Below are 14,073 nucleotides of genomic sequence, written 5' to 3'. Positions count from 1 at the left end.
TTAGGCAAATCTGCTGCACGACACATTTTAAAGTGTTGAAGAGCAAAGATGTCAGTTTGAGGACTAAGGTGTGCCTGACTCAAGCCATGGTATTATTTTCAATAACCTCCTGTGCATGTGAAAGTTGGACAGTGAATAAGGAAGACTGTAGAAGAATTGATGCTTTTGAGTTATGGTGTTGGAGGAAAATATTGAAAGTATTATGCACTGCCAAAAGAACAACAGATCTGTGTTAGAAGACATGTAGCTGGAGTGCTCCTTGGTGGCCAGGAGGTCAAACTTCATCTCTCATACTTCAGATGTATTGTCAGAAGAGGCCAGTCACTGGAGAAGGGTATCATGTTTGGTAAGGTGGAGGGTTAGAGAAGGAGAGGAAGACCCCAAGCAAAATGAATTGGCAAAGTGGCAGCATCAATGGGCTCAAGCGTGGCAACAATTGTGAGGGTGGCCAAGGACCAGGCAGTGTTTCATTCTGTTGTGCATAGGGTTGCTATGAGTCAGTACCAACTCGATGGCACCTAACAACAACAACAGCAAGGAATAAATTGACCACCACTGCCCACCACTCATCTGCCAGTTTGTTGTACTGTGATGGTTAGTGTGTTGTTTTGATGCTGGAAGCTATGCCACTGGTAGTTTAAATATGAAACCACAGTGAACAGGTTTCAGCAGATCTTCCAGACTAAGACTAGGAAGAAGGAAAGGCAGACCACTTCTGAATGATTAGCTTCTGTAAACATTAAGAATATCAGTGATATTGCATCTGAAGCTGAACCCTTAGGTTGGAAGGCACTCACAATATGACTGAGAAAGAGCTGCCTCCTCAAAGCTATTGTTGTTTGGTGCCATAAACTTAGTACTGACTCAAAAGACCCTATGCACAACATTTCAAAATACTGCCCAGTTCTGTGCCAAGCTCACAATCATTGCTATGCTTGAGTACATTGCTGCTGTCACTGTGCTGATCAATCTTGTTGGGGGTCTTCCTCTCTTTCTCAAACTCTCCACTTTACCAAACATGATATCCTTCTCCAGTGACTGGTCCCTTCAGATAATATGTCCAAAGTATGAGAAACCAAGTCTGGACACCCTGGCTTCTAATGAGCATCCTAGCTCATATTAAAGTTGACCTTAACAATAAGGATAAAGTTTTCAGGACCTTCATTTGCTCATGGGGCATAACACAAAATGAGAATAAATAGCTGCAAACATTAATTAATAATCAGATTGTGGAATGTATGAAGTATGAATCTAGGAAAATTTGGAGTCATCAAAAAGGAACTAGAAGGAATACAGATTGATACCTTAGGTATTGTTGTTGTTGTTATTAACTGCAGTTGAGTTTGTTCTGACCCAGAGCAACCCTGTATAAGGTTTCCAAGGAGCAGCTGGTCGACTTGAACAGCAGACATTGTGGATCAAACCAACTTTACAGTCCAGCACATTAACCCACAGCACCCTAGGTATTAGTGAGCTGAAATTGGAAGGTATTGACCATTTTTAATCAGACAATCATATGGTTTACTGTGCCAGGAATGACAAATTGAAGAGGAATGGAGTCATAGTCATTACAAAAAAAAAGCATTTCAAGATCTGTCTTGAGGTATAATGCTGTCTGTGGTAGGATAATATCCATAGGCCCACAGGAGGACAAATTAATACTACTATTATTCAAATTTAGGCACCAACTACTAAAGCCAGTGATGATGAAATTGAAGAATTCTACAAACGCCTTCAGGCTGAAATTGATCAAACATACAATCAAGATGCATTGATAATTACTGGTGATTGGATGTGAAAGTTGGAAACAAAGAAGGATTGGTAGTTTGACTTTGATTATGTTGGTTGGTTGGTTGTGTACCGTGAGTTGATTCTGACTCATAGTGATGCTGTATAGGGTTACTGTAACTATAAATCTTTACAGGAACAGAAAACCTTATCTTTCACCCACAACCCTGAGTATATCCCACCTGAATTTAGAAACCATCTCAAGAACAGATTTTATGTATTTGATGCTAATGACTGAAGACTAGAAGAGTTATGGAATGATATGGAGACCATCATACATGAAGAAAGCAAAGGTCATTTAAAAGACAGGAAAGAAAGATTAAAAATGGATGTCAGAAAAGACTCTGAAACTTGCTCTTGAATATAGAGAAGCTATTCTGCTCCCACAAAGATTTACAGCCTAGGAAACCCTGTATAGGGTCGCTATGAGTCACAACCGACTCCACGGCACACAGCCACCACAGTGACTAGAAGAAATGAGGAAGTAAAAGAGCTGAATAGAAATTTTCAAAAGGCAACTGAAGAAGAAAAGACAAGTATTATAATGAAATGTGCAAAGACCTGGAGCTAGAAAATAAAAAGGAAGGAACACACTCAGTATTTCTCAAGATGAAAGAACAGAAGAAAAAGTTCAAGCTTCATGTTGCAATATTGAAGGATTCTATGGTCTAGATATTGCTTGATGCAGGAAGCATCAAAATAAGATGGAAGCAAGAAATACGAGCCATAACACAAGTAGATATATGCACACCAATGTTCATAGCAGCACTATTCACAATAGCAAAAAGATGGAGACAGACTAGGTGCCCATCAACAGAAGAATGGATAAACAAACGTTGGTACATACACATAATGGAATACTATGCTAGGAGCTTTGGTAGCATAGTGGTTACGAATCGGGCTGCCAACCTTAAGGTCAGCGGTTTGAAACTACCAGCTTCTCCACGGGAGAAAGATCAGGCTTTCTACTCGGTAAAGATTTACACCCTTGGAAACCCTGTACAGGGTCGCTATGGGTCGGAACCGACTCAACGGCACTTAACAACAACAACAACATGCTACCTTGAAGAATAACAAGGAAGCTGTAAGCCACCATGATGAACCTTGCGGACATTATACTGAGTGACATTGGTCAGTCACAAAAGGACAAATATTGCATAAGACCATTATTATAAAAACTTAAGAAAAAATACCCACATTAAAAGGGAAAAAATTGTTGGTTACGAGGAGGGGGGTCGAAGGAGGGGACAGTAGAGCACAGGGTAGGGGATAGACACATGATAGTTTGAGGGTTGGAGGGCAATACACACAAGTGGGAGAGGAATGAAAGAACAAGGTAAATAGGAGAACATTTAGGCAGGTTTGCATCGGCTAAATGGAACAAAGGTAAATAGTGATGTTTGCTGAACCTTGGAACAACAGGGCTCTGTGAAATAGGGATTAAAATATAGTCTGAATGGGTAAAAGAGGGGAAATAATGCTAATATGCTTGACTGTCCTATGAATCTTGTTTTCCCTTGCCTAGTATTATAAAATAGACACTTGAGGGGGATAGAAAGGAATAGCTGGAAACATGATTATAGAAAGCTTGTAAGCCCATATTCAGCCTATAACTGATTGGAATATCTAAAAGGGTAGAACTTTCCCAGTAAAAGAGGCATCTTGTGGAGACTTTGTAGTGTATAAGACCTTAGGTGGAATCCTGATTCCCATCCAGAATCTTCTAAGGTGGGAAATTTCCACTTGAAAAAATAAGGAGACCAGCCTGGAGCAGCCAGAGGAACAGAAAATACTTCTTGAAAGAACAACAGGAAAAATCAAAAACAAAAATGCCAGTCTGATAGGCTCACACAAGAACAAGCAAGTTGTCCACCAGGGAGCCATCAAGGCAAACAAACAAGTCCCTTCAAGGACAAACCCCCTTCCAAGACTGAAACTCAAAGGGAATACAAGAGCAGACATGTAATCTTGCTGGCGACCATGTTGGTCTATTGGTGAGTGGAAGTGGGGGAAAAGCAGCAATGAAGAAGTGAGCTGAGTCCAATCATGTTATATTGACACCTGTCAACCTGGAGTATGGTGAGACCTGGTTGGCCAGAAGTATGGTAAGACCTGGGGACTCCTGAGCCCATGGACAAGGACATAGCCACAGAGGGCTAGAGCTGAGAGTGAAGTGTCCAGCTGAAATGAAGTGAAGGGAAATGCACAAGAGCACCCATACTTGCAGATAGTACCCATTTGACCTAGCTTCAATGGCTGGATGAACAGAATTTGACTAGAGGAAGATTAAATACATAAATATATATATATTGTTTGTTTGATAAAGAAAACAAGTATAAGTTGCTATAATTTAATGAACTTGACCTATACTTATGGATGTATAGGTTAAAATACCAACCAAGAGGAAAAGAATCTTCACAGCAAGGATCATTCCCATCCCCTCTGTACTCAGGGTTGACAGGGATGAGCAAATTTGACATTGGCTATACAAAAGGGGGCGGGGCTATAAAAGCATGAAGTGACTGGCTTACAAGTTTTCTAGAAGGAATTTAGATTCAGAGTGTGGGTGGGAAGGTAGAATCCCCACTGAGTGGTTTTCATACTGTCTAGACAGATCTGGTGAAAGGAGATGGGGACTAGACTCTTATGAATCAATAATGAGTAACTGTTATCATTGACTAATTGCGATGGTTGCAACTGTAAAGGTAGAGGTTTTGTAGCAAAAAGTGGGGAGTGGTTGATTTTGCAGTCCAGGAGCGGAGGACCCTGGGACCATAAAAGAAGAGTGGGAGAGGAGTGTGGGACCCTATTCAGAGAAACAGCGATGCCAGAGATGGAGGCAGAGATGATGATGTGGAGAGATAGAGCAGCTGAGGACTCTAGACTCATGGAGGAAGAGGAGCTGTGTGCTGGTGGCTGGGAGTAGGGGAGGGGCACCAGGCTTGCAGGGTGTGTCCTTTGGTTGTTTGAATGAGTGACATTGTCAGTCACAAAATGAGGTGAAGTGGGAGAAAATCACATATTACTGAGTATTTTGGTGTACATCCAAAATAATAATAATAAAAACGAAAAGAATATAAGCAAATACTGTTAAATGATGATGCATGGAGGGAACTGTAATCATTTCAGTGAGGCAAAATACAATAGGATGAGTGTAAAACTGATGTTCTCCCTTGTAAACGATCACTTAATTCACAATAAAAACTTAAAAAAAAAAAAAGATGACTTCTGGTTTGGGGGCAGGAGAAGCAGAGACAGCGGAGGTGTGAAAAACCAGAGAAGGCGCTTATCGGAACAGTTCCAGAGTTTTAGATCTAATAAAGTGGGTTATCAGTTTTTGGCACCCACTGATGGAGAAATATGACTCTGGCAGGAATACACGGCGATTTTGGAATCAATCGGAATGTTGAGTCAATCGAAATGTTGCCTGGGGGCCCCTCAGCCTAGGCTGAGATCAGAAGGCGGGGCCACAGCCAGGTTGATACAGTGCTAAAGCCACTGAGCAGCATCTGGTAAAAGAGGTGTGATGGCTTTTTTCACTTTTCTTTCCTCCTCTCCCCTGTCGCACCCACTCTGCCCAGCCCGGGCACCTTCAGGGCACCAGGCACCTTGGAAGCGCACCCCCCAAAAGATACAGCATTGCATCCACAGGGTATAATTTTTCCACAGTGCAAGGAGGAAATCACTGAAAGCCCCAGTAGTCCCACAAACTAATCATTCGGCTACTTCTTATCTGGGACTTAGCACTGAAGTTGACCTGAGTGGGATCCTTTATTATTGCCTTACCTAACAAGGAAGAACAAGGTGGATGGGAGAGCATTTAGGCAGGTTTGCATAGGCTAAGAGGAACAGAGGTAAATAATGATGTATGCTCAACCTTGGAACAACAGGGCTCTGGGATACAGGAATTGAGGTATGGTTTGAAAGGGTAAAAGAGGGGAAATAATGTTAAGATGCTTGACTGTCTTTTGAATCTTAGTTTCCCTTGCCTACTATTATAAAGTTGACACTTGAGGGGGAGAGAAAGAAATAGCCAGAAACATCACCATAGAAAGCTTGTAAGTCCGTCTTCAGCCTATAACTGATTGGAATACCTAAAATGGGGCTATTACGTGCCCAGTGAAGGAGGCTTCCTGTGGAGCCTTTGCATTACATAAGACCATAGGTGGAATCCTGATCTCAATCCAGAATCTTCGGAGGTGGGTAATTTCCACTTGAAAGGACAAGCAAACAAGTCTGGAACAGCTAGAAGAACAGAAAATACTTCTTGAAAGAAAGACCAACATAAAAAAATCAAAAACAATGGAAGTCTGTTTGGCTACTACAAGAACAAGCAAGTTGTTTTCCAGGAGCTATCAAGGCAAGTGGTTGGGTCCCCTCAGGGAAAACCCTCTTCCAAGACTGAGACTTAAGGGGAATACATAAGTAGGCATGTGGTCTTGCTGGTGACCACATTGGTCTACCAATGAGGTGAAGTGAGAGAAAGTCAGCAATGAAGTTGTGAGCTAAGTCTGACCATATTCAATAGACTCCTGTCAACCTGGATTAAGACATGGTTGGCCAGTAGTATGGCGAGACCTGGGGAGTTCCTGGGCCCATGGATGCCACAGAGGACTACAATGGAGAGTGAAGTGTCCAGCTGATATGAAGTGAAGGGAGATGCACAAGAACCCTCAGACTTGCAGATAGTACCCATTTGACCTGGCTTCAATGACTGGATGGTCAGAACTCAACTGGAGGAAGACAGAAGGGGGAAAAAAAGAGTAATCCATTACAATTTGATGAATTTGATCTATACTTATGGATGCAGTACCTCAAAAGAGGAAATGAATCTTTGCAGTGAGGATCATTCCCACCTCTTCTGTACACAGGATTGACAGGGATGGGCAACTTAGACATTGGCTACCCAAAATGAGGGTCTGCAAAGGCACAAAGTGACTGGCTTACAAGCTTTCAAGAGGAAGCCTAGTTTCAGAGGGTGCCAGGGAAGGTAGACTCTCCACTGAGTGGTTTCCAACCTGTCTGGATGAGGCTGGTGAAAGGAGATGGGGATAAGACACTTGTGGTTCAATAGTGAATAATTGTTATCAGAAATTGTTATTTCTCCATCAGTGGGTGAGTGTTGCAAATGTGAAGGTAGACATTTTGCAACAAAAGGAGGGGAGTGGTTGATCTTGCAGTCCAGGATCGAAGGACTCTGGGAGCATCAAGGGAGAAGAGTGGAGTAGGGGACCCTATCCAGAGAAGCAGTGATGTCAGAGATGGAGGTAGAGACAATGAAGTGGAGAGATGGAGTGGCTGGGGACTCTGGACTCAGGGAGTGAAAGGGGCTGTAAGCTGATGGCTGGGGGTTAAGGGCAGGCTTTCAGTGTGTACCCTTTGGTTGTTTGAATGTTTTCATATTCCTGAGTGCTTCAGTGTACATAAAAAAAAAAAAAAAAAAATGAGATATCATCTCACACCAGCAATAACAGCAAAGCTTGAAAGTTTAAAAAAGAAAAAAAAAAAAAAAAAGGCTGGGGGGGAATGGAAGCAAATGCTGTTGAATGATGATGCGTGAAAGGAATTCTAATCATTGCAATGAAATGAAATACGATGGGATGAATGTAAAACTGATGTTCTCCCATGTAAACTATCACTCAATTCACAATAAAAACTTAGAAAAGAAAAAGAAGATAGAAGGAAAGCACAGAGTCACTGTACCAAAAAGAATTGGTCAGTTCTCAATCATTTCAAGAGGTACAATATGATCAAGAACTGATGATACTGAGTGAAGAGATCCAAGCTGCACTGAAGGCATTGACAAAAAAACAAGGTTCCATGAATTTAAAGAATACTAATTGAACTGTTTCAATAAACTAATGCAATGCTGGAGGCTTTCACTCATCTATGACAAGAAATTTAGTAGACAGCTACCTGGCCAATCTATTAGAAGAGATCCATATTTGTGCCCATTCCAGAGAGATGACTCAACAGAATGCAGAAATCATCAAACAAACTTATTAATATCAGATAGAAGTAAAATTATGATAAAAATAATCCAAAAATGGTTGCAATAGTACATCAACAGGGAGCTGTAAGAAATTCAAGCCAGATTTAGAAAAGGTCATGGAATAAAAGATATCACTTCTGACATCAGGTAGATCTTGACTAAAAGAAGAGAATAGCAGGAAGATGTTCACTTTGCAATGATTGACTTTGCAAAGGCATTCAACTGTGTAGATCATAACAAACTATGGGTACTCCAGAACACTTAAGAGTGTTCATGAGGAACCTATACATAGACCAAGAGGCAGTCATTTGAACAAAACAAGGGGATATCGAATGGCTTAAAATCAGGAAACGTGTGTGCAAGGGTTATATTCTTTCACCATACTTACTCAATCTGTATGCTGAACAAATAATTTGAGAAACTGGATTATATGAAGAAGAACTTGGCTTCAGGTTTGAAGGTAGACTCATTAACAACCTGCAACCTTCAAATGATGCAACTTTGCTTGCAGCAAAAGAAGAGAACTTGAAATACTTACTGATGAAGATCAAAGACCACAGTCTTTGTCATGGATTGCACCTCAATGTAAAGAAAACAAAAATCTTCACCACTGGACCAATAAATAATATAATGTTATATGAGAAATTATTTGTCTAAGCCTTCATTTTATTTGGGTCCACAATCAATATTCATGGAAGCAATAGCCAAGAAATCGAATGACATATTGCATTGCAAAAAAATTTGCTGCACAAATATTAAAGAGCAAAAACGTCAGTTAAAATGTTATGGAGTAAAGATATCCATTTGAGGGTTAATACTTGCCCCAAGGCATGGTATTTTTAATTGCTTCATATGCATGTGCAAGTTGGGCAATAAATAAGGAAGGCTGTAGGAAAATTGATGCATTTGAACTATGGTGTTGGTGAAGAATATTGTTAGTATCATGGACTACCAGAAGAATACACAAGTCCATTTTGGAAGAAGTACAGGCGGAATGTTCTTTAGAAGTGAGAATGGTGAGACTTGGTCTCTTGTTCTTTGGCCATGTTGTCAGAAGGAATCAGTCCCTGAAGAAGGGCATCATGCTCATTAAAGTGTTGTTGTTATGGCTGTTGAGTTGGTTCTGAGTCATGTTGTTGTTAGGTGCCATCAAGTTGTTACCGACCCATAGCAATCTACAACAGAACGAAACACTGCCCGATCCTGGGCCAACCTCACCACTGTTGCCACACTTGAGTCCATCAATGCTGCCACTTGACTAATCCATCTCATTGGGGGTCTTCCTCTTTTTCTCTGACCCTCCACCTTACCAAACATGATATCCTTCTTCAGCGACTAGTCCCTCCTGACAATATGTCCAAAGCATGAGAGGTAAAGTTTGGTCATCCTGGCCTCCAAGGAGCACTCTGGCTTCACTTCTTCCAAAACGGATCTTTTGGTAGCCCATGGCACTTTTAATATTCTCCTCCAACACCATAACTAAAAAGCATCAATTCTTCTACAGTCTTCCTATTTACTGTCCAACTTTCACATGCATATGAGGTTATTGAAAATACCATGGCTTGGGTCAGGCGCACCTTAGTCTCAAGCTCACATCTTTGCTCTTCAACACTTCAAAAGGTCTTGTGCAGCATATTTGCCTAATGCAAAATATCATTTGAAGAGTAGACAGGGATGGGCAACTTGGACATTGGCTACCCAAAATTGGGGGTGGGGGGCTACAAAGGCAAGAAGTGACTGGCTTACAAGCTTTCAAGAGGGAAGCTAGATTCATAGGGCATGGAGGAAGGTAGAATCTCCACTGAGTAGTATACAATCTGTCTAGGCAGGGCTGATGAAATGAAATCCAGATGGATCTCTTGTGATACAACAGTGAATAATTGTTATCTGGACTGATTGTGAGAGTTGGAATTGTATAGGTAGACGTTTTTTAGCAAGGAAGGGAGTGATTAACTTTTCAGCCTAAGAGCGGAGGTCTCTGAGACCATCAAGGGAGAAGAGCGGAGAGCAGGATCCTACCTAGAGAAGCAATGATGCCTGAGATGGAGGCAGAGACGATGACGTGGAGAGATGGAAGTGTTGGGGACTTTAGACACAGAGAGGGAGAGGGGCTGTGTGCTGATGACCGGGGGACAGGCTTGCAGTGTATACCCTTTGGTTGGTTGATGATGCATGGAGGGGATTGTAACCATAGCAATGAAATGATATACTATAGGATGAATGTAAAACTAATGTTCTCCCATGTAAACTATCACATAATTCACAATATTTTTTTTAAGTCATTTGATTTCTTGACTGCTGCTTCGTTCCATGAGTGTTGATAATTGATCCAAGAAGAATGAAGTCCTTGACAACTTCAATCTTTTTTCCATTGATAAGAATGTTGTTTATTGGTCCAGTGGTGAGGATTTTTGTTTTCTTTACATCGAGATGTAGGCTGTGCTCTTTGATCTTCATCAATAAATGTTTTAAGTCTTCACTTTCTGCAAACAAGGTTGTATCATCTGCATATCACAGGTTATTAATGAGTCTTCCTCCAATCCTGATGCCACATTTTTCTTCATAGAACCCAGCCTCTCAGATTATTTGCTCAGTATACAGATTGAGTTAAGTATGGTGAAAGAATACAACCTTGTTGCACACCTTTCTTAATTTTAAAACATTCAGTGTTCCCATGCTCTATTCAAACTTGTTTCAGGTACAGATTCCTCATGAGCACAATTAAGTATTCCGGAACACTCATACTCCACAATGTTGTCCATAGCTTGTCATGATCCACACAATCGAAAGTCATAGCAACCCTGTATAGGGTTTCTGAGGAATGACTGGTAAGATTTGAACTGCCAACCTTGCGGTTCAGTGTATTATTCTGTAGCACCATACCAGAACTCCTGTTAAAGTGTTGTGGTGGTAGTGGTGTGATGTGGACTTGATTCCAACTCATAGTGACCCTGCATATGGTTTCTGAGACTGTAAATCTTTACGAGAACAGAAAGCCTCATCTTTCTCCCACAGAATGACTGATAATTTCAAACTACTGACCTTGAAGTTAGTAGCCCAACTTGTAACCACTACGCTATCAGAGTTCCTTTGTTAAAGTGTAGGGTCCACAAAAAAGAGGAAGACCTCCAACAAGGTAGATGAAAGCAGTGACAGAAATAATGTGCTCAAACATAGCAACAAGCGTGAGGATGGCACAGGACTGGGCAGTGCTTCGTTTTGCTGTACAGAGTCACTATGAATTGGAACCAACTCAACAGCACCTAACAACAAGAATTAAATCCAATTGCTGTTGCTGTCTTTAACCTGAAAATTTCAGACATAGGAAGAACCATCCTGAACTAAAATGAGACCACCCACACTGCTTTAGAAATAAAATCAGAGGCTGAGAGGTCATCTTGGTCATCTAGGGCAGTTTTTATAAAAGTAATATCATTCTTCTACAATTGTTCTCAGACAGCATGGTACCCTTCCTTTCTTCTTTGGGATGCTCTTCAACTCATTTTAAAACTTTTGAATTGATAAGGTCTGGGGTAGAATTTGGTCTAATATTCAACCAGTACAACCACTACAAAATATTTTTATTGTTTTTTTGAATTTGGTGCTACTTCAATAAGGATGAGTAAATAGCAATATGCTGAGTCTACTGGATGTCCCTTTCTTTCCCCAAACCTTCCCATTAAACTAAAGAGTTGATGTTCTGGTCCACTAGTGGCCTTTAAGACCCCACTCTAGTGCTATAGTCTGTCTTTTTTTAGATTAATTGATTCCTATTCCATAGTGGTTGGAGTCCAGGAGTGGCACTGTGGGTTAATGTGCTGGACTGCAAAACTAGCTTGAATCACAAGGTCAGCAATTCAAGCTCACCAGTTGCTCCTCAGAAGCCCTATACAAAGTCACTATGGGTCAGAATCAATTCGACGGCACTTAGCAACAACATTCTATACTGGTTAGTATTTGGAATACATCTGGAAATAATGAGATGCAAATTCAGTGATATAAGATGCAATTCTAGATATAAAAATGTTTTCCCAACATCAAGAAACTACATCTGACCTTACCAAAGTTAGGAATTACTTGAATTATATATTAGAATAGTTTTATCTATGACATACATGTTTCAGGAAGCAGCAGAGAAGAAATCTCTCTAAAGTCAGAAACTAGATATTTGGGAAATACATTTGGGAAAAAAATAAAACAAAACTTTTGAATATACGTCTAACTTCTGCTTTATGTTCTTCATCAATACCTGACACTGAAACACATATAACAAATTTAACCCAGCTGTTGATGTGAAACCCTACACATGTAACCCAGGCATCAAGAATTGCTTTCCCTTCAACTTGTATACTTGCCTCTTATCTAATGAGGCTTTTGACCAGTATTCTTCATTGGACCAATCTACCCTCCTTAAAGTCTCCTGTATATGCAGATTCTATTTGGTTTATATTATCAAATTTTACACTTTAGAATGGAAGTAGAAGAAGAAACAGGTCTCTCTATATATAGCTTTGCCAAAACGGATTCATTTACTAGAAAAGCATTGATATATTACATATTACTATTCTATGTAATACTGAGTACATAAGCCTATAAAGCCCAAAGCTTTTTTTACCAGGATAAAGTGGCCAAAAACATTGATTTCAAACACCTTCTGGAGTCCATCAACTGTGATGTTGTCATCCTGAACCAGCAGTCCTTCAGCTGTGGAGAACATCTGAATCATTTTTCTGAAAGAGAAGATTAAAATAGGAAAAAGAAGAGAAAAAGACATTTTATGGAACATACTTTCATAGTGGATATAGTTACAGGGGAGTCTTGATGGTACAGTGCTTAAGCACTCAGGTGCAAACCCACCAGCGACTCAGCAGGAGAAAGATGTAGCAGTCTGCTTCTGTAAAGATTCCAGCCACAGAAACTTTATGGGGCAGTTCTACTCTGTCCTATGGGGTCATTATGAGTTGGAATGGACTTTATGGCAATGGGTTTTGATTTTTGTTGGTTTGGCTTTTTTTGGTTTTTGGCTGTCTAGTTAGAAACTAGGTGCCAAAGACTTCACTTTGCTTGTGTCAACTATCAACACTCATGGAAGTAGCAGTCAATAAATTAAACGATGTATTGCATTAGGCAAATCTGCCGCACAAGTCTTTGAAGTATTGAAAAGCAAAGATGTCAGTTTGAGGACTAAGGTGTACCTGACCCAAGCCATGGTATTTTCAATAACCTCATATGTTTGTGAAAGTTGGACAGTAAATAAAGAAGACCGTAGAAGAATTGATGTATTAGAAATGTGGTGTTGGAGAAGAATATTATAAGTACTATGGACCGCCAAAAGAAGAAACAAATCTGTGTTGGAAGAAGTACAGCCAGAATGCTCCTTAGAAGCCATGATGGTCAGACTTTGTCTCTCATACTTCAGACATATTACCAGGAGGGACCAGTCCCTAGAGAAAGACATCATGCTTGGTAAAATGGAGAGTAAGTGTAAAAGAGGGACACCCCCCACTGGCACAGTGGGAGCAGCAATGGGGTCAAGTGTAGCAATAATTGTGAGGTTGGTGCAGGCCCGAGTAGTGTTTTGTTCTGTTGTGCATAGGTTCTCTATGAGTTGGAAATGATTCAATGGCACCAACAACAAAAACAACAACAAGTTAGAAACCAAGAAGTTGTTACTTTTCAAAAGAGAATTGTGTGAGAATTTAAAGCTATTTTCAATGCTTGATGCCCAACACGTGCTCAAAAACTGTCTTTCCCTTAACCCTTTGTCATCATGTTCTTTGAATCATTAATGTTCAAGTTCCCAAATTTTAATTTAATTTTTTTTTTTTTAAAAAAAGACTCAAATCCCCAAGCTGATAGTTAGGGAAGTACCCTACAGAATAATTACTTCTTTCAAATTTTCCTTGCATTTATTTATTTATTTATTTTAGTGTTTTATTGTGAATTATATGATAGGTTACATGGGAGAACATTAGTTTTACATTCATTATATCGTACATTGTATCATTGCCATGGTTACAATCCCCTCCATGCATCATCAACCAACCAAAGGGTATACCCTGCAAGCCTGCCCTCTACGCTATCCCTCCGACCCACAGTCTTCAGCACACAGTCCCTCTCCCTCTCTGGATCTAAAGCCCCCAGCTGCTCCATCGCTCCATGTCATTGTCTCTGCCTCCATCTCAGACATCACTGTTTCTCTGTGTAGGGTCCCACTCTCGGCTCTTCTCCGTTGATGGTCTTGGGGACGTCTGCTCCTAGACTGAAAAGTTAAGCACTTCCTTCCTTGCTAT

General features: G+C 40.5%; 1 pseudogene; it reads right to left on the bottom strand.

Moving 5' to 3' along the window:
- Nucleotides 1–14,073, bottom strand: part of LOC102821632 — a 76,478-nt pseudogene that overhangs the window by 36,301 nt on the left and 26,104 nt on the right.

The sequence above is a fragment of the Chrysochloris asiatica genome, unplaced genomic scaffold (genome assembly GCF_000296735.1).
Source record: "Chrysochloris asiatica unplaced genomic scaffold, ChrAsi1.0 scaffold00241, whole genome shotgun sequence".
NCBI classification, from domain to species: Eukaryota; Metazoa; Chordata; class Mammalia; order Afrosoricida; family Chrysochloridae; genus Chrysochloris; species Chrysochloris asiatica.
The sequence above is the reverse complement of the archived record's forward strand: the minus strand, read 5'-3'. Positions and strand labels throughout refer to the sequence as shown.